General features: G+C 31.7%; 1 protein-coding gene across 2 annotated transcripts in view; it reads right to left on the minus strand.

Annotated features, from left to right (window-relative positions):
• LOC145242666 (protocadherin beta-15-like) overlaps nt 1-22389 on the minus strand; it is a 92810-nt gene that overhangs the window by 14647 nt on the left and 55774 nt on the right. The gene's annotated exons all lie outside the window — the stretch shown is intronic.

Below are 22389 nucleotides of genomic sequence, written 5' to 3' on the forward strand. Positions count from 1 at the left end.
TACTGCTATATATATATATATATATATATATATATATATATATATATATATATATATATATTATTATTATTATTATTATTATTATTATTATTATTATTATTATTATTATTATTATTATATGTAACAAATAAATATAAATGGTTTGATATGGAAAAATGTTATTTTGAAACCAAATCGATTGTAAAATATATTTTATTGCTTTGTTTGTGTTTGTGGATGTTTGGGTGACGTTGTATACGGTGTCATGCTAAACTCGTTCTTTTCAGCTGCTTACATAAGTGAGATACTAAAAACACAATTACAAAATCTCTAACATCCAGAATTTCATATTTTAAAATAATTTTCTAATTTCTCCTAAATATGTTTTTTGTGTCTATGCAAAGTTTCAGTTGAATCTTTTCTTTCCATTTCCACTTCACCCCCCCCCTCTCCCTCCCACAAAATGCCTACAACATTCGTGGCGTTTTTTTTTTTTGTTTTTGTTTTTGTTTTTTTTTTCACTACAAACTTACTATCACAATGTTTTACATTGGAGTTTATATAGTGTTTGTTGCAGATAAAATATAAATCATTTCTATCATTATTAGCATCAATATACAACAAGATTATATGAATATATGAACAAAATGGAAATTTATGTTCCTGAATTTTTTAGATGAAGGATGATTAATCGTATTATTTGGATTAATTGCTCTCGAGTATTATCTGCACAACATTTCGGTCGATGTAACCTCCGACTTTCTTCAGGTGTATAAGTCGCCATGTTCCTTTCTTTTTTATCTTATATCAGTCATTAAATAATAAAATTTAAAAAAAAATAATAATAGATTATTTTTAAAAAAAACTACATCTTGTTAAAAAATATTTTTAAAAATAACACAACACGTGATACACACGGGATTTGATATTACCCACTTGTTTTCGTAAAAAAAAAAAATTGTTTTTAAAAACTTACAATTCGTTAATGGATTTAATTAAAATCTTAATCGTAAATAATTTACAAATAATACACCCCCAGCATTTTGCCTGATAATTTTATTGACCTTATATATATACATTCATCCATATACCGTACTGTTTCGCTGTATTACAGCTCATCATTGCGGCTAGACAAGCATCTATCCCTAGCTAGGGACTGGACCTACAACCATCTAGTTGATAGTCAGTAGTTCTAACCTTCAGCCTATGGGATCGGTACCTTCAAACGACCTCATTAAATATCAATTTAAATAAACACTCGCCCACCGCTTTTACAGTGCTCGAGTTGCTTGTTTATTTACAAACAAACAGCAAGCCTAGTATTAACGCTACTTAAGATACATTTATGACAGTGCTCTACCCAAGGAGGGGGGGGGCTTAAAGTATAGTTACAAATTTACTTTCAATTAGATCCAAAAATACGAAACCATAGTGTGTGAAGCTAACCTCCATTTCTTTTTACCAAAAATGGCGACTTTTATACCTGAAGAAGATCGGAGGTTACGTGGACCGAAACGCTATGCATGTAACACTCAAGACAGAACATTTGTCTGATTAAGCCAAATGGTGCTTGTCTATAAATGGGTCGAAAAAAAATTTTTTACAAGAAAAATCTGAAAAAAATCTTTATAATGTACGTACTTGACACTGCATGAAGATGCCATGTTCCAAAAATCACGTAAATCGATCAAGTAGGGTTTTTTTTTTTTAATTTAAGAAAATCAAATATTATCACACGTTTTAGCGAAGATTTGCTTCATGCCATCTTGTTTGAGACCAAACGACACGTGGCGGAAATATGGGATTAACAAGGGCAGACAATCAACTTTTTTTTCTTAAATGTCGAAAACTTTTTTTTAATATACAAATACAAAATAATAAATTAACATAACGACTTCTTTTCCTGAAAAGAATGTCTAAAACAGTTTTTTTTTTAATAGACTTTATTAAGCGAACATGAAAAACAAAATGTCGAAAACACTTTTTTTATAATACAAATATAAAATGATAAATTAATGAAAAGAAATAAGTTAATGTATTATTTTGTATTTTTATTATAAAAATGTGTTTTCGACATTTAAGAAAAATGTGTTTTCGACATTTAAGAAAAAAAATTTTTTTATGTCTATTGTCTGTCCTTGTTGATCCCATATTTCCGCCAGGTGTCGTTAGTGTCGTTAGGTCTCAAACAAGATGGTATGAAGCAGATCTTCGCTAAAACGTGTGATAATATTTGATTTTCTTAAATAAAAACTACTTGATCAATTTTCGTGATTTTTGGAATAAGGCATCTTCATGCAGTGACAAATACGTACATTATAAAAAATAATTTTGCAGGTTTTTCTTGTAAAAAATTGTTTTCGGCCCATTTATAGACAAGCACCAGCCAAATAATACAAAAAAAAAATGAGAAATGTTGATAAATTAATTAGAGAACCCCAAGCAGATTATCATGATGACTGATGTGGAAATGATTAGTGATAAGAATATTTTAATAATTGGTTATGCTAAACAAACTTATCTCATTTGGATTTTCTCTTTTTTGTTTAGCAGAAGTTTTGCCGGTGTATATCGAGTAAAAGTCCCTTCTGAAAAATAATTACATAATTCCAGTTCGATTTTAAAATTCTCCACAAAAATAGTCTCCACTTTGAAATGCTTTTTTATCAGAATAATTTTACTTTAAATAGAATATGTTATAATTATAATAAAAATATATAATCAAGAAGTCAAAATAAAATAATTTTATAGTATAATAAAAAATATATTTTTTAATATTTACTTTGAAATGTGTTTGTTTCTTACAAAGATGGTCTTATATTATATAATAATATATATCATATATATATATATATATGTATATATATATATATATATATATATATATATATATATATATTATATACTAAAATTTAGATTTTAATCTTTATTTTGAAATGTGTTTTTACAATGATGATTTTATATAATTAAAATATATTTCTAAATCTTTACTTTGAAGTGTTTTTTTTGCCAAAAATGGTTTTATATAATAAATAATATATTTTTTAATCTTTACTTTAAAATGTTTTTACAAAAATTGTTTTATATAATAAAGAATATATTTTTATCTTCACTTTGAAATGTTTTTTACAAAAATGGTTTTATATAATAAAGAATATATTTTTTAATCTTTACTTTAAAATGTTTTTACAAAAATGGTTTTAAATAATAAAGAATATATTTTTTAATCTTTACTTTGAAATGTTTTTACAAAAATGGTTTTATATAATAAAAAATATATTTTTTAATCTTTACTTTAAAATGTTTTTACAAAAATGGTTTTATATAATAAATAATATATTTTTTAATCTTTACCTTAGAATATTTTTTACAACAACTATTTTATATTATACAGAATATATTTTTTAATCTTTACTTTGAACTGTTTTTTACAAAGATAATTTTATATAATAAAGAATATATTTTTAAATTTTTAATTTAAAATGTGTTTTTACAAAATTGGTTTTATATAATAAAAGAATATATTTTTCAATCTTTACTTTGAAATGTTATTTTTAAAAAGATAATTTATATAATCAAAACATATATGTTTTTATATTTTTATATTTACATATAAATATATTTTTTACAAAGATGGTTTTAATTCTTACTTTGAAATGTTTTTATTTTTACCAAGATGGTTTTGTATCATAACGCATATTTTAAAAGTATACGTAAACAAATAGTCTGTACTTTCAAATTTTTTTATGTCTTGTAATAAAAATATTATTTGTAATTAAATTTTTAAATATATTTATTAATTATAAATATATTTCTTACAAGATATTTTTAAGCGAAAGTTTACAAATAAAAGCTATTATTTATGTAAATTTTTAAAATATACTTTTTATTATATAAAATTCTTCTGGAAAAATAAACATTTAAAAATAGGGGCTAATTTTTTTATGTAGGGTTCGTAAATTAAACTGGAATTATGTAAATATTCATCAGAAGGAAGTTTTCCTCGGTATTCACTTTCAAGAGTTCTGCTTAACAGAAAGTGGAAGTCAAAATGGAATAAGTTTAGTTAACACAATTTAATAATTTATATCTTGGATATACATTGATAAATGCACAAAAGATAAACATGATTACTGTATAAATAACATCAAACAAATAATCATTTACAACAACAAATGGCATTTTATATATATATATATAACTGAAATCATTGTAAAAACAACACAAAATATCAAAGAATCTTATTTCCATTTTTTTTTTAATATTTGTGTTTCTTTCAATCAAAAAAATAAATGACTCTGGATGGACAAATACACGGTTATGTTCCTTTTTATTTTTGCGCTGACAGTCATCTATTATCTGAGTGTATGTGCGTTTCTGTGTCCAGGTAAAAGTAAAAAAAATACAAAACAAAGAACCACAAAGTTAATATATTTTTTGGATCGGCATTGCCTCAGATGAATAATATACAAAAGCTAAAAACATATATTTATCCTTTGGAGTTCAACTGAGCTAAGTTTATTCAAGGTAGGGGCGATTTTTCAATCATTCTATTTACTAACAAGCTGAGGGAGAAGCGCCAAGCCTCGCCCGGTCATAAAACACGCTTAAATATATTTTAATTTAGGCAGATTTGGTATTTATTATTATAAAGACAATTCTCTATTGAATATTATATTGTACCTAATATATAGTATTGATTTCCAAAAAAAAAAAATGACGGGTGCCATCAGCTAGAATCGAAACCAAAACGTTTACCGATCCAGCCGTGTTCACTACTATTTAAGCTATTGACAGACAGATAAAAATAATTTAAAATCAAACCACTTCTAGCTATGATTATGATAGAATTTGCACATACGCAAAAGTAATATAGATATTTCAGCAAGTTGAAATGAACATTTTTGCATTTCAACTTGTCGACATATTTCTATAGGAGTTATTCATCCAAACAAAGATTTTACTGAATATAAACCATCCTTGGTGTATGATTACTATTTCCTGTTTATTTCAATGTTATGTGACCAGTTATTTAAGGATTTATCGGTAAATATTTTCACACAGACTGACGCACATGCATTTACTGTTTTATTTATATAGAGATTTTGAAATGAAATACTGACTCATTCCCCGAGAAATTATATATAAAAAAAATTGTGTGTATGTAATGTATGTAATGTATGTATTTTGTGTAGGTAATGTATTTAATGTATGCAATGTATGTATGTAATGTATTTATGTATGTAATGTATGAGTGTATGTATGTATGTATGTATGTATGTATGTATATTTGTGTGTGTGTGTATATGTGTATTGGGGTGGAGAGGGCTCCCGTAAGCCGTGGTGAAGGCAACCTTTCTAGGAGAAGCAAATCTCTGATCTAAAAAACAATAAAGCGGAAGACCAGTACCCGCATTAAGCTGGTCTGCAGTTTAATTTGTTGCTGGCTATCTTGCTCTTGCTTGTTGCTGGATCTCAACATTTTGAACCGAGAGAGAGACTTAGCTGTCGTACAAAGCTAAGACTCTGTAACATCATCTTTGTATAGATACTCCCTCAGGCATTTGGGCTCATGGATTTTAAATGTCTGAGGGAGTGGCACTCGTCTGACAAGACGTTGCAATCATCATCATGTATGTATGTATGTATGTATGTAACTTATGTCTGTAATGTATTATGCAATGCATGTAATGTATGCATGTATGTATGTATGTAATGTATGTATGTAATGTAACGTATGTATGTAATGTAATGTATGTATGTATGCAATGTACGTATGTAATGTATGTATGCATGTAATGTAATGTAATGTAATGTAATGTAACGCATGTAATGTATGTATGTAATGTAATGTAACGTATGTAATGTATGTATGTATGTATGTATGTATGTATGAAATGCATGTAATGTATGTATGTAATGTATGTATGTAATGTAATGTAACGTATGTAATATATGTATGTAATGTATGTAATGTAATATAATGAAATGTATGTATGTAATGTAATGTATGTAATGTAATGTATCTATGTATGTATGTAATTTATGTAATGTAATGTATGTATGTAATGTAATGTATGTAAGTAATGTAATGTATGTAAGTAATGTAATGTATGTATGTATGTATATATTGGCGCTCAAGGATTGGTGTGGCCATGTGTTAGGCATTTCAAGATTGTGATAAGGGTGTCATGTTAAAGTTTCGAACCACATGTCGCATTTTTAATTTACATAAATTTACATAATTTAATGCTAGTACTAAAACGCATCATGTCTTGGTCAACGAGTTACTGTATGCAGACGATGCTGTTTTTTTGTCGCACAGTGAGACTGATATGCAGCATAAAATGGATAGCTTTGCTGACTTCTGCACTGCCTTTGGTCTGGAGATCAGTCTGTCTAAAATAAAGGTGATGTTCACTTCTGCACCGGGCCAGTCATATGCCGAGTCGAATATCATGGTATGTGGTTCTAGGCTTTGGGTAATCGATTCATTTGTCTACCTTGGTAATTTTCTGTTGAAGGATAGCTCTCTTGATACTGAAATCCACAGACGAATTCAGAAAGCTGCTGTAGTTTTTTAAAAGTTAGAGAATAGAGTGTGGTCTAACCGTGGCATCGCAGACAGGACAAGGATCTGTATTTACAAGACTTGTGTGCTAACCACACTGTTGTATTCATCGGAGACATGGACATTGCATCAAAGTCACCAAAAAATGCTTGAGACATATCTTAAACATCTAGTGACAAGCTTAAGTACCCGATACTGAAGTCCTTGTAAGAGCATATTGCTCTAGTGTTGAGATCCTTGTAATCAGAGCTCACATGCGTAAGGTGGGCCACGTTGTTCAAATAAAAGATTGTAGGCTGCCGAAACAAATTTTTTATGGGGAGCTGGAAATGGCAAGCGCCATCAACATAAGCCTAGGAATAGGTTCAGAGACTGTACAAAGAACAATTTGAAAGTTTTGCAAATCAACATCAACACGTGGGAAGAACTTACTCTGCCAAGGCCAGAGTCAAAAGCTTATACTTAAAAGTTGTTATGTTCTTGAGAAAAGAAAACTCACACAAGTCTGAAGCAAGAGCTTCGCAAAGGTTTAATTGATGGTCTTAGCCATGTCACGCAGAGCTGGAAATGCAACACTTGTGAACGGGTGCTTCTGTCAAAAGCTACGTCAAACACCTTAAGTCGCACAAAACGCCTGTTCAAGTTAACTTTTTACCTATTCGTCCGAACCAAACGATCTGTTTGATATGCAACAAAGTTTGCAAGTCTAGTGCTGGTTTGAGAAAACATGATTGTTCATAGGAATACCTTTCAGCCTCCAGAGGAAGGTAACAGTAGAAATTTGTATGTCACATCTGATTCAAGATGTAAAAATCTGCGGCGGAACTGCAGAGTCATTTACGATGACATGGACAACAAGATGGGAAGAACTCAATATGACGGCAATCATCTTGGAAAGATCCAGCAATCATGATGTGATCTGTATGTATGTATGTATGTATTATGTATGTATGTATGTATGTATTATGTATGTAATGTATTTATGTATGTATGTATGTATGTATGTATGTATGTATATAATGTCATATGCTACTGGTACCATGTAACCCAGTACTACCTGCCTCATGGTCGGGTCACCGGCGACTAAACTGGTTCCCCCACCAGACTTGTTTGGTGAGGAGGGCGGCTAGTCTCCCTGGAGGATTAAAAACAAGACCTTCCAAAGGGCGAATGAACTCTTTTTCTGGGTCAACGGCCAACTAGCACCGTGTATATTAGTGTGTGTGTATATGTGTATTGGGGTAGAGAGGGCTCCCGTAAGCCGTGGTGAAGGCAACCTTTCTAGGAGAAGCAAATCTCTGATTTAAAAAACCATAAAGCGGAAGACCAGTACCCGCATTAAGCTGGTCTGCAGTTTAATTTGTTGCTGGCTATCTTGCTCTTGCTTGTTGCTGGATCTCAACATTTTGAACCGAGAGAGAGACTTCGCTGTCGTACAAAGCTAAGACTCTTTAACATCATATTTGTATAGATACTCCCTCAGACATTTGGGCTCATGGATTTTAAATGTCTGAGGGAGTGGCACTCGTCTGATAAGACGTTGCAATCATCATATAATGTATGTATGTATGAAATGTATATATGTAATGTATATATGTATGTATGTGTGTGTGTATGTATGCATATAATGTATTTATATAATGTATGTATATATGCAATGTATGTATGTAATGTATGTATGAAATGTATGTATGTAATGTATGTATATATGTAATGTATATATGTAATGTATGTATGTAATGTATGTATGGACTGAGGGTGGTAGAAAACAGGGAAAAGTGAAAAAGGATAGCGAGATAAAGGTTTTACCAAAGAATATGGTGTATTTTTGCTCCAAGTAACATCAGATAACCCTGCTAGTTTAAAAATAATTCTAACTAGACAAAATATTTTGTAGAAATAATTAAATAAAATGAGATTTTATTCTTCGTAACAGCATGACATAACGACCCACAAGAAAAGTGAATGAAGTTAAATAAAATATTGATTTTGTAGGAAAAAAGCTATCGATGATAAAGAAAACAAGTTTAGTTTATATATTAAACTGGCTGGCAGTCTGGTGTTGCCTGGTCATGCAATACGCTTAAATATGATATTTTAATTTATACAGATTGTGTATATATTATTATAGAATCAATCCTCTATTGAATATTATATATTATGAGGAATAATTCGCCTGATGGACTAATTCACAAATAATAAAAATAATAATGATAATGTCGTTCATCAAATTCCGTCTGTGTTTGTTTACAATATCACGTCAGCTGATATTTGGGCTTGACGATGAATGCCCTGGAAAAGTCGCTTCTGATTAATGTTTAGTTTTAAAATATGCAAACAAAAATAATTTGCTGCGATTTTAAATGGCACCTCTTCTTTTATCATAAATTGAACTCATTAATAAGAAAAAATTAAAGTAAAATGGTGAGGTACACCTGAGCTTGAACAGAGGATCATTTGATCCGTAATCAAATGCTCTACCACTAAGTTACATCTCCAGATTACAATAAATCTGTTTTTCTTTTAAGAAGAAATGATTTGCTGAAATTTTATTATTTCCCTTGCAGGTGTAACGTAAAATATTCCCCCTTTAAAAATTATTTTTTTATCTATAAAAGGGGAAAGCTATTTTTAAGATCGGATTTTTTTCGGTTTTCGATATTTATCGGATGAATTTCTGTACAAAACATATCTAAGAACACTGCCAGACATATAAATTAGCTTTGTGTGAAATTTGAAAAAGATAGGCTAATCCATTTCAGAACCTATGAAGGAGGAACACACATCTGTATAATGTTGTTGATTTTTATTGTATACTTTTCAATAATGTACTTTCTTATATATTATTCCTTAATTGGAATTCATTTTTTTTTTTTGAGATGAGCATTATATATATTAATTTATTTTTATTTCGGACTACTAGTCTCATCTTTATTAGTTGGTGGTTTTATTCTTTTTTTTTTTTTCTTCGGGGCCCGTGGCGCAGTTGATAGAGACGCTGAATCTCTACAGTTCCAGATGAACATTGTCTGAAGATAGTGGTTTCAATCCCACCCAAAGCGTGCCAGAGGTTTACTTGGCCAAAACAACTACGGATGGCAGTGATGGCTGAGAATGCAGTTAGGAGATTCGAAGTTCCTATCCGTCACGGTTACCACCTGACGAAGGCCAGAGGAATTAGTTGGCCAAAACGTTGTGAATAAACAATCCAATAAAAGATGAAAAACAACAAATAATAAAGATGAGAATAGTAGTCCGAAATAAAAATAAATTAATATAATGTACTTTTCTTATATTTTATTTCAATAAATCGTTTCACAATAGAAATACTGGAGAACAATAAAAGTGAAGGAAGTGATTTGCCTTGTCACCGTTTTCGGTAGCACTATGCCAGAAGTTAGGAAGTACCTTAGCTGACTATAACAGTGTGTGTGTGTGTGTGTCCAGCCAAAAGTAAAAAACTAGACAAGACATACCCACAAAGTTGATATTTTCTTTCTTTTTTTTATTATTTTGGCATTTGCGGGGGGCATTGCCTTGGACAAAATATAGATATATTTTTTCAATATTCATTGTTTTAATTATTAAAAGAAATAAAATAAACACGTTATTCTATAAGTCGCATGCATAACTAACAAAACACCATTTCTTTTAAGGCAATATTTGACTTTATTCAGCAACGTAGTTTCCTTCTAGAATGATACACTGATTACAACGTTTTTCTAAGAAATTGATGCCTTTTTGGTGGGGCGATTCATCTTTGACCTCAAAATACACTTTAATTTCCAACATCAATTCTTCATTGGAACCAAATCTTTCCCTGGAGCATTCTTTTGGAGTCTACACAAAGCTAGCTGTTAGTGGGGGCTAAATCTGAAGAATAGGGTGGGTGAGGAAAAAATTCGAATTACAATTTCTTCTTTCAAACACACCATTAAGGCTATATAAAATTGATGGGATAGCTATATAAAATTGATGGGATGGCTATATAAAATTGATGGGATTTTTCTTTCTCAAGCTAATCGATGAGCAAAATACGTTGTGCATCCAAAATTATAGCTTGCCTGCTGATGTTTGCATCTTTGAACACTTTGTTGATTTGACCCCGGGATCGATTCTGCTTGAACAGTATATTTTTCCATCAGAAAGCAATGATTTATCAACACACGAAATTCAGATTTTTCTACTGTTTTGAAAATTCAGAACAGTAGCTGTACTTACGAAGTGTCTTCAATAAGTTTCCAGACTTTTTCGTACGGGCATTTTTATTGATAGTACACACATGAAACTCTAGCCCACTTCAAAGTAATCTCCTCCGGCTGCAATGCACCTGTTGTACCATTCCAACAACTTCTGGAAGGCCCCATGGAAGTCCTCTTGTGTAAGCGTGTCAGTGATCCTTATCACAGCCTCTTTCATCTCCTCAATTGTCTTAATTGTTCAGTCATTTTATAAGATGTCTAGCTATGATACACTGAATTTTAAATGCCTGTTAAAAAACATTCTGGAAACTTATTGAAGGCACTTCGTAAATAACTGCAATTTATAAATTAATAAGCCCCACTCTCCCCAATGGTTTACTTCGACTTGCGCAACTGCCATTGCTCAAAGACAACATGCATACCGCAGATTTAACCGACATAAGTCCAGTTCAAACACACAGAAGTACATAGAAGCTAGAAATAACGTTAAGAAAAAAATAGCAACAGCCAAGAGAGAATTTACTGAAACCACTAAAAAACGCATCGAAGCACAAAAATTGGGAAATCATGACTTCTGGAAAATCTACAACAGTGTAGTAAATGATGGGCAATCAACAATTCCCCCACTAACCAACAATCACGAGGTTGTTTGCTCTGCAACCGACAAAGCTAATATGCTTGCCAGTCGGTTTGCCTCGAACTCCACACTGGACCCTTCCAACCACCCCCTGCCTGACTTTCCTTTGCGGACAGATGCCACGCTAGACAATCTAAAAATCACCCCTGCTCAAATACATGCTATCATAAAAAATCTTGACACTTCAAATGCATGTGGACCTGATCTCATCCCAGCTGTGCTATTAAAAAAGTGCTCAGCCGAAGTAGCTCCAGTTCTCTCCAAACTCTACAACAAATGCCTTAATGAATCCTGCTTTCCGGGCTGTTGGAAAACTGATTCTGTGGTACCAATATTCAAGAATTCTGGCGAAAGAACTGACCCATCAAATTATCACCCGATTAGCCTCCTCCCACTTTTCGCCAAAATATTTGAGACCATAATTAACCATACTCTAGTCCGGCACCTTACAGATGCTAAACTTCTGACTGACAAACAATATGGATTTAGACAAGCCCATTCCACAGCTGACATCCTCACTGTAATCTCTGAAACAAATGAACACATATCTAAAGAAATGGCAAAAACACTAGAGGATGATCTCCAATCTGTAGTGGTATGGGGACATAAATGGATGGTCACATTCAATGTTGCCAAGACTAAACTGGTTTCCTTCAATAACTATAAAAAACCTTCTCTGCCACCAATAGCAATGGCCAGTGACTCCCTGTCTGAGAGTACATCTTTCAAACTGCTTGGCCTAACGTTCACAGGAAACATGAGCTGGAACAATTATATTGAAAACATTGCCAAGGCCGCTGCAAAAAAGATGGGCTCTCTCTACAATGCTAGAAAACTACTGACACCTGAAAGTATCCTGTATCTCTATAAGGCCACCATTCGCCCATGTATGGAGTATTGTTGTCACATCTGGGCTGGTGCGTCTACTACTAGCCTCTCGCTCCTAGACAAGGTTCAAGAAAGAGTCGCCAATCTGATAGGTCCTGAACTGGCATCTAAGCTTCAGCCTCTGTCCCATCGATGAAACGTTGCATCCCTCTGCTTGTTCTACAAGTATTTTAATGGTGAATGCTCTGACGAACTGCAGACACTTGTGGCCCCACAACGCAGATACCCTCGACAAACCTGACAGGCAGCTAAATCCCACCCCCACACAGTAGAGATCCCTAGATGTAAAATAGTTTCTTCCCCAGAACCGCTAGACTCTGGAATTCCATTCCAGGACACTGCTTCCCTAACTGTACTGGCATGCAGAAGTTCAAGTGCAACGTGAACCGACATCTTGCTGCCCAAATCCCTACATAGTGCCCCAGTAGTTGCTGACCCTGATAGTAGCCCCCTACACCAAAGTGGCAATGTGCCTTGTTTGGGGTGAAAATGTAATTAAAAAATTTTTTTAAATCCGACTGAGTTCAACTTTTGACACATGCGATTTGTAGACTAGTACTTTATAAAAATCATATAGATTTTGTCGCTACACCAGGGAGAGAGCATCAGGGAAAAAAAAAAAAAAAAAAAATATATATATATATATATATATATATATATATATATATATATATATATTGTTTGTTTGTTTTTGTTTTTGTTTTCGCTTGACGGCACGGTCCTTAACAAATTCGTCCAATCAATTCTGAACACCACCGCCGAATCGACATGCCACGCCACAAACAAATACCGTTGAATCGACACACATGTTCCCGAACAGAACCGAACAATCTCGCCGAATCGAAATTCTAATAACGCGAGACGCGTTATTAAAGAAGTGTATTTCAACTCCCCCCCCCCCCCCTCAAATCACTTATCGGCTTGTTCTTTTCATAGCCGTTGGGCGAAACTAAATCGTCACTTTGGGGTAAGGTGGGTGTAGTTAGTTCATTAGTGGACTTGATTTGTAATCGAAAGGTCCCAGGTTCGCTTTTCACCGCAGGTAAGCGCGACTCATACACTTGTGCGCTTTCGCGCATGCTCAGCACAGATTTTTTGATTAGTGACGCCAGCTATATGTCAGGCCTATGTATTATTAAGCGATGTGTTACTTAAAGCTGATTTTTTTTAAATAATATCACATAATTGTAACTGGTTGTGTCTCAGTTGCCCAAGACGGTAAGAGAGACACTGATAGAGAGAATGATAGGGGTGATAGAGAGAGGGAAAGAGAAAAAGGAGAGACGTAGAAAGAAAAGGGTGAATTAGAGCGAGGGTTTGAAAGATAAGAGAGAAGATTTGGAGAGAGAGAGAGAGAGAGAGAGAGAGAGAGAGAGAATAAAGGGGGTGGATGTCGAGAGAGGGGAAGAGAAAGGAAGAGGACGGAGTAATGCCTGATAACCATGCTAGTATTACATTTAAAATAAAAATACGTTTTTTTACCAATACCAACAGATACAATACCGAATATTGCGCTAATTTGATGTTTTTAATTAAAGAAAGAAATAATTACGCCAAGGGTGTGAATTCCATATAGAAACGTTGATTTAAGTTGAATAAAGTAAAATACACATCAAATGCGCTTGAAAGCCAAATCACAACGTAATATTAGGAAAATAAACAAATATTTTACTTGTCTGAAATTTATAACATACTAGTCCTTTACTTTTCCATGTTTAAGCTTAACCATAGTACTTTTCATAAAACAAATGAACGTGATGCAATACGAACGGTCCGGCGGTGCCCGGGTGTTTGAAAAATCCCCAAAAAGTGAGGGGGGGCTCGAACTCGAATTATTGAGGCGAAAGTGCCAAAAAAAAAAAACAACTAAAAAGTGAATTAGGTCAAATATCAATTCCTCAGTGAAGTTTGTTTTGGTTTAGTTTCAGTAGTCCCGCATCACACTCGATTTTTTTTTGTTTTCTCGAAATGTAAATGAATTTATTTGTTTTAACTTTAATTTAAGTGTAATGCAAGTGAATTCACGATATCGTTGCGTTGTAATAATAAACAGTAAAGAATTAATTATTTGTGTAAAATAAATGTTTAGTTGTAAACACTAATAAATAAAGGTATAGTTAGGTTTCAAGGTTGCAGGCGTTAAAACCGGAAGTATAAACCGGTTAGTCCCGCAGGTTGCGTCTTACACTAACTAAAAGAAAAAAGCAAAAAGAAAACAATAATAATAATCGCGTTTTCGCTTTTTTTATTATGGGAAAAAAAGAAAGCATAAATCAGGGAAAAAAGATTTTAAAAAAAAAACAAAAAAAACGGCCTAAGTAACCTTGTACGATTCCAAACCGGTGTTTCCTCATACTGTTCCTTGTGAACGCATTCGCTGCGGTGTAAATGGGGAGCAGGGAAAGGAGGAATCTAATAGAGAGAAAAGATGCTGCAACTTCCATTGAATCTAACCGATTTTGGCAGTGGGCTCTCACCGGAAAAAATATAGGAATGTACGATTGTCGAGGAACTGTAGAGGTAATAGGCCTATAGCACACCTCAGATAATATGCTACAGTTTGTACGCATAATATTTGCATGTAATGTCATGATTTTTAATTCTATTAAGGTCAAAGTCGGAGGGGGGGAAATGAGTTAATTTATATAAATATATATATATATATATATATATATATATATATATATATATATATATATATATATATATATATATATATATACGAAAGAAAGAAGACAGAATAGAAGATAGAATAGATAGAAGAAGATAGATAGATAGATAGATAGATAGATAGATAGAAAAGGATAGATAGATAGATAGATAGATAGTGATAGATAGAAAAGAATAGATAGATAGATAGGAGAAGATCTATTTCGGATCTACACTCCATCCTCAGTGTGTTATTTTGTTTGTCCCCCCCCCCTTTTCTTCTTTCTTGCCATGTTGTAAAGTTGGAAAAAGAAAAGTATGTTTGTAAAGAGCCGCGCGTTATATCTTAGTGGTTGTATTTTAAAATCCTGAAAGTGTGCGCAGGCAACGCGAGAATAACGTCAAAGGTGTGAGTTCATATAGAAACGTTGATTTAATTTGAATAACATAAAATACGCATCAAGTATAGCTCCGAAATATATTTAAATTATAAATTTCAAACAAGTTTTTTTGTTTTTGTTTTTGTTTTTGTTTTTACACGGTGATCACCACTTATGAGGGCCCGGAAGCCACTCAGGGATAAGGGTTATTGCAAGTACAGTACGTTAGTGTGGAGATTTAATGAAGTGTTTACTTAAGAGGGCGGTTCATTAGGAATTTGTTAACGTTGGACTTGAAAACATCCAAGTTGTAGTCAGGTGGGAAGCCGGCAAGTAAAATATTTGTTTATTTTCCTAATATTACGTTGTGATTTGGCTTTCAAGCGCACTTGATGCGTATTTTATTTTATTCAAAGAAATAATTAATTTATTTGTAAAGAAATTAGAAAGAAAAATAAGAAAACAGTTAAAAAAGTAAATCTCTAATTCCGTAATTATCTTTAAGAACATTTTGGAGAAATTAATTGTCTATTTCTTCCATTTTTAAGTTAAAGATGAATTGTGTTATAATGAATTTGGTGGTAGGCCATCTTACCCCCGTCCCCAAGAAAAAACTAAACTAAAATAAAAATTATGATGCACGTATCCATACCAAAAGTACGGCACAATCACGCTGACACACCGGTTCTCGCCAGGTCACTGAAGTTAAGCAACGTTGAGACTGGCCAGTACCAGATGGGTGACCATTTGGGAAGGCTAGGCGCTGTATGTACCTTCTAGGAAGGTTGAGCGTGGGGCCAGCACCCTCACCCTGTAAAAAGAACTCCTCGCTACAAAAGCATCTACAAAGTTGTAGATGGCCTATACCCCTCTAGGGGCTCAAAGGCTATGGACGTATCCATAACAAAAAGAAAATATAAAACACAAAAGAATCACGTAAATGGGTCGAGTAGTTTTATTTTTATAAAGAAAATCATTTTTTAAGCGGAATTTTGTTTTTCCAATAACTCTCCCTCCTTGTGTTAAGAATGGCTTTCTAATTATTTTTATTTTATTTAATAATGTGAAATTATCTCCCTTGCCATGGCATTCAGAGATCATCGATCGATTTGATTTTCATTTTTTTTTTTTCTTTAAATGAACCTACTTGATCAAATTACGTGAATTTTGGAATACGATATTTTTGTTTCGTCACAGGTTACTATACAGATTCTTATTTATTTTTTGGTATTTTTGCTTTTTCAGGAATGGGGTGTTACGAACTAAGAATTTATTTCGGGTTTCTTCTTACAATTTTTTTTAACAATTTCTTCTTACAATTACAAAAGGAATAATTTTCAAAGGAATAAGATTTATAAGTTTGTAAAGTCGCCATGTTTCTAAATTTTTGAGATGGGGATTGATTTAACGGCGCAGTAAAATTCAGTTGTAAGTTACTCTTCTGGGGGTTGAAGGTTCAATCTTCATTGAGGACAACATTCAAAATGCAGCTGCAAATTAGTTAGCACTTCTAACCAGTCATGACTGACGGAATATGAGCATGTCCCCCCCCCCCACCAGATAAAATAAAAGGTTCTGTTCAAAATTCCATGCAGATTGCTCAGTGCGAGAAAAAGATTCCCAAATTTGGTAGAAGGATTCCCGAGTTCAGCAAAAAATATCTGAAGATGATCGAAAGTACATCGACAGAAACGTTGTGAGAATAACACTTAAGAATAGAACAATAGTCGTAGTAATCCAAATAATATGAATTTATGATATCGGTTTAAATTTTTAAATGTTTTTGCTTTAAAAAAAAAAATGATAATAAGGGAGATAATCTAGCATTCAACAAATTTTTATTTCGTGTCAAACTTGTGGAGTTATGGGTGGGATAATCGGGTTCAGTTGTTGAGAAAGAGACCAGAGAGTCAAAGTTATGAGAATGATGCAATGATGCATGGCTAAATGAATATCATTACCATCTATATAATAATACGATAAGACATTTCATATTCGTGCGTATGTTATCACCTTGCCCCTCATCGTCTGATCATAAAATATTGATCATGTGAAGGTAAAAATCTTGAGGACTAGAAAAAGGCACGTGTTTTACTTGCTAACTATTTTGCGTGACGGAATGCAAGTATATATATATATATATATATATATATATATATATATATATATATATATATATATGCACACACACACACACACGCGCGCGCGCTCACGTGCGTGTGTGTACATCATGCATGTGCAGTGTGCCACTGTGCCACTGTGCCACACACATGAACACACACAAAAAAAAATGAATTATAAAAAAAAAATTTTTTTAATTTCGCCAAGTCTATGTTTAATGAAGAAAATGCCCTCTTTTCATTTTTATTTATCCCAAATTTTATTTTTAATTTGTTTTTCAATTCGAATATTTCAAGTTTCTGTGATTTATTCGTCCTATAACTTACAAAGAATTTAAAGGTCTAACAGAATGAAGGGAAATAACTCTAACAATAGCGTTTTTTTTTATCTCCCTTTGATTGCAAAGTCGACTATAACGATTTAATGGTGTGCATCATCTCACTTTCATGCAACTGCTGCGTCTGCTGCGATATTGCAATTTTATTAATAAAACGAATTGATTTATTTGCAAAAAAGAAAAGATTTAAAATGAATCTAATAAAACTAAGATTTTAGTTCACACACTGAATCTTGCAATAGAAAATTAGGGAAACTAATAAAATAGAAGAATTTGAGGTTATTTGGAAGCGTCACTAATTGTACTAAGGAAGTAACATTATTTTACAAAGAAATTCGTTCAGTTTTGCATATGAAAATTTGGGACGCTAAACATTAAAATTATGTTTGTTTGTTTTTATGTTTTTTTGTTTGTTTTTTGTCTTTGTTTTTGTTTTGTTTTGTTTTTTTCAACTCCTTTATTTAAACATAGTTTTATAATCTTAATAATAAAAAATATAAACTTTACTTTACAAAAAGAACGAAAATGCGACGATCATTGCAGAGGAATTTTAATAAAGATGTTTATTTTTTATTTATTTCTTTTATTTATTTTTTTTTTTTTTTGTTAATGTTATAAAACTTTTTTATATTGAATCTGTGGAATGAAAGACCAAACGAAGACTTGCTATTAAAAAGTTGATTTTTAGGGGTATTCGGGTCTGTTTCTAACGAGTACCACATTTAAAATTATCGCAAGAATTTCTTATGATATTAAGATCTACATTTTCTTATGTACTTTTTTTTTTTTTTTTTTTTGTAAATATTTATTTTAACTGTAATATAACGCTTACCATTCTAGTTTTCATAGGTTTTCGGGATTGCTGACAACGAATCTGATATTGAAATCTGTCGCAAATTTACCGTTTGCCTGGACCTTGGGACTATTTTGCGCTATTTCACCGTTTTCGTTAACGCTATGCGCGAGTGGTTCTTGCTGAAATGTATGTTCGAGCGTGCGCACATGCGTAGTTACGAATACATGGCGGACATTTTAAATCACAAATATTTTTCATAAAATAAAAAAAATAGTTTTCACCTGATTTAATTGTAAAAATAACGCTGTCAATAAGTTTTCACGAATGGTTTACAAAAACGTTTTTCGTTCTTTTTTTGGGGGGGAGGTATTAAATTATAAAACTTGTGTAGCTTTTAACAGGTGCTTCTGCAGTTTAATTAGCCGTTTTTTTTCCGTAAGTAACACGTCGACATTAATCAAGCAAAAGAACCGTTTAATATTTCACAAAAATTCTGTTTACATTGGGGGTGGCTGGGAGGGATGAGTTGTAATGTAACAAGTCATTTTACTACGAGCATGTGCGTGCGAATTCATCATGTAAGAAAACCATACTGCGCGCTCGTATGTAGCGTTAACAAAGGCAGTGAAATGGCGCAAATAATCCCAGGGTCCAGGGGTTAACGGTAAATTCATGATGGATTTAAATGCCAGATTCGTTTTCAGCGGCCTCAATAACCCCTAAAAACACCAGCAAGAATAGTCGACGTTGTGTTACAGTTAAAATAAACACTTACCGTATTATATATATATATATATATATATATATATATATATATATATATATATATATATATATATATATATATATATATATATATATTATATATATATATATATATATTATATATATATATATATATATATATATTATATATATATATATATATATATTATATATATATATATATATATATATATTATATATATATATATATATATATATATATATATATATATATATATATATATATATATATATATATATATATATATATATATATATATATATATATATATATATATATATATATATATATATATATATATATATATATATATATAGGGTACCCGGCGTTGCCCAGGTGTTTGGAGGTGTGCGTGTAAGGGTGGGGGTAAAATAAAAAATAAGCGATGTAATAACCTTGTTTAGATATTGAAAAACAAAAACAAAAAAACGCTGTTAAACTTCTTTTAAAAAATCGCGAAAACCAAAACAAAACAAAAAAAACAGCAAACAAACGTAAATCTTCTTTAAAAAGGAAATCGGAAAAACAAAAAGCAAAACTAAGGAGAGAAAATGATGAATATGTTCGGGGAAACAAAAACAGAAAACACAGCTAAAAGCGAAAAATAAAATGGCATAAATAACCGTTCGATTCGGTAGAGGTCCATGATGCGCTTCACCCAGTAGTAGCATAGAACAGAAAGGCACGGTAAAATTCCATTCCAGCTTTTTTAAGCAAATACGAAGTAAAGAAAACCCAAACCGGCGTTACTTCGTAAATGTCCCTTGTGAACGATCCCGGAAACAGTGTAAGTGGTGGCGGGGGAAGGAGGAATTTATTAGAGAGAAAAGATTTTACTACTTCCATTGATCTTAACCGATTGTGGCAGTGAAATCTCTCCAGAAAAAATATAGGAATCTACAATTATCGAGGAAGTGGAGAGGTAATATGCCTATAACACACCGTGCTGCAGTTTGTGCATATTATATTTGGATGAAATATCTTGATTTTTAATCCTATTAAGGTCAAAATCATAGGGGGAAAATGACTTCATTTTGTATATATATATATATATATATATATATATATATATATATATATATATATATATATGGAATAGGGATAAATTCACTGGTCGCCATTTTGAATATTGCTGTTTACAAGTTTAATCGGCCTCGCTTTCGAAAACTGGTCAACCTAGTGCTGTTTTACAATTTATCACTGTGAAGAGGGAGACAACTTTCGTTTACAAAGAGATTTGTTCAATTTTTTCATCTCATAATTTAGGGCGCGATATTTTTTATTAAATAAAAACATTAAAAAAACAAAGCTGCAACGATTTTTTTTTATGTAACAAAGTTGATAACAGTAATAAAACAAAATGTAGTTTTTACGCGACTTTTAAGAGAAACCCAACGAAGCCACGACATTTTCATTAGATGAAAACCTTTAAAAAAGAAGTTTGGCAACTTTTTTTTTTCTTAATTAAAAAGTAAATGCTATGGTAAGGTTTTTAACCTTAAAAAATACAAACAATGAAACTCTTTAATAAAACAAGGATGAAACTTTTAAAGCTGCGGCGACTTTTTTTTTTTTTTTTTTTTTGTAACAAAGCATATAACATTAATAACACTCATCTAGTTTTTAACATTACAACAAAAGAAAAAAATGAAAATGCGTCCAAATATTAACGATATCTAGTTGGCTTGTCTTCGAAAACGAGGCCGGATTTACTTGTAAACAACAATATTCAAAATGGCAACTGGTGAATTTATAAGGAATAGATCGGAATACTCCTAAAAATCAACTTTTAAATAGCAAGTATTCATTTGGTGTTCCATACAAGAAATACCGTTATATTAACGTAGTAGTTGAAAAAAAAATTTCTTACATTCGAATGTTTTATTTAAGAAAAATTCCAATATCGTTATATATATATATATATATATATATATATATATATATATATATATATATATATATATATATATATATATATATATATATAACTACTTAATTTACTCACATCAAATTAATATACGAAAGTATAGATTTATGCGTAAACTTTAAGTATTTACTTCAAAAGTGCTCAATACGTAGGTAGAGCTAGTTAGTAAGTTATAAAATGTATATGGCGATTAAGCTACACTGAATATTCCGCGTTTCATCCACTCTAGGAGTCTTCAGGCTTATGCGGAATATTCAGTGTAGCTTAATCGCCATATACATTTTATAACTTACTATATATATATATATATATATATATATATATATATATATATATATATATATATATATATATATATATTATGTTATAAAAATTTGTTACATTAAATAAAGTAGTTGAAAAAATATATAAAATTTTGTGCGAAAAAGAAATAGTCGCATCTTTCTTTGCTTACAATTCCTCGGATATTTAGCGTTCCAGATTATCGTAGTAAAAAAGACTGAATGAATTTATTTAATAAAATAAGTGTTACTTCACTTAAAGCAATCAGTGAAACTTCCTAATTGCTTAATCTGAAAACAATTTAAAAATAAATAAAAATGAAGAGAAGACATTTTCTTCCTTAAACATGTGATCAGACTTCAAGAAATTAGAATTTAATTCCTTTTGCGTGTGGGAGAAAGGGATGAACGAGTGAAAAAGAGAAAGAGTTCTCGTTTAAACTAAAAAAATAAAATTACAGCAGCAGCAATACCTTGAACTAGCGCTACTGGTTGTGGTGCTGTTGCTGTTGCCGCATTCATACAGGAATGTTTTTTCGTTAATTTCAAAAAATAAATCTGAGAGCTCCACACGTGTTTTATTTATTTATTTTTTTTCTTCTTCACTTGATTTAAGGTTTGCGTTTGATTTCAATTCCAATTAAAAGTGAAGGGGCGAAGTAGTGATTCTTAGCCGAGGAAAACGGGGGGAGGAGGCTGAACGCTGTTGACAAAAAGCTATATTTCCTCTTGTTTAAAAAAAAATGTAGCTTTTAGTCAATTAACAAAAGCTCTCGCATTCCTAAATAAATAAATAAATAAATAGTAAGAAACGTTACAAAAATGTTTACTGCA

Source organism: Euprymna scolopes, chromosome 21 (genome assembly GCF_053919585.1).
Source record: "Euprymna scolopes isolate OS-2025 chromosome 21, ASM5391958v1, whole genome shotgun sequence".
NCBI lineage: Eukaryota > Metazoa > Mollusca > Cephalopoda > Sepiida > Sepiolidae > Euprymna > Euprymna scolopes.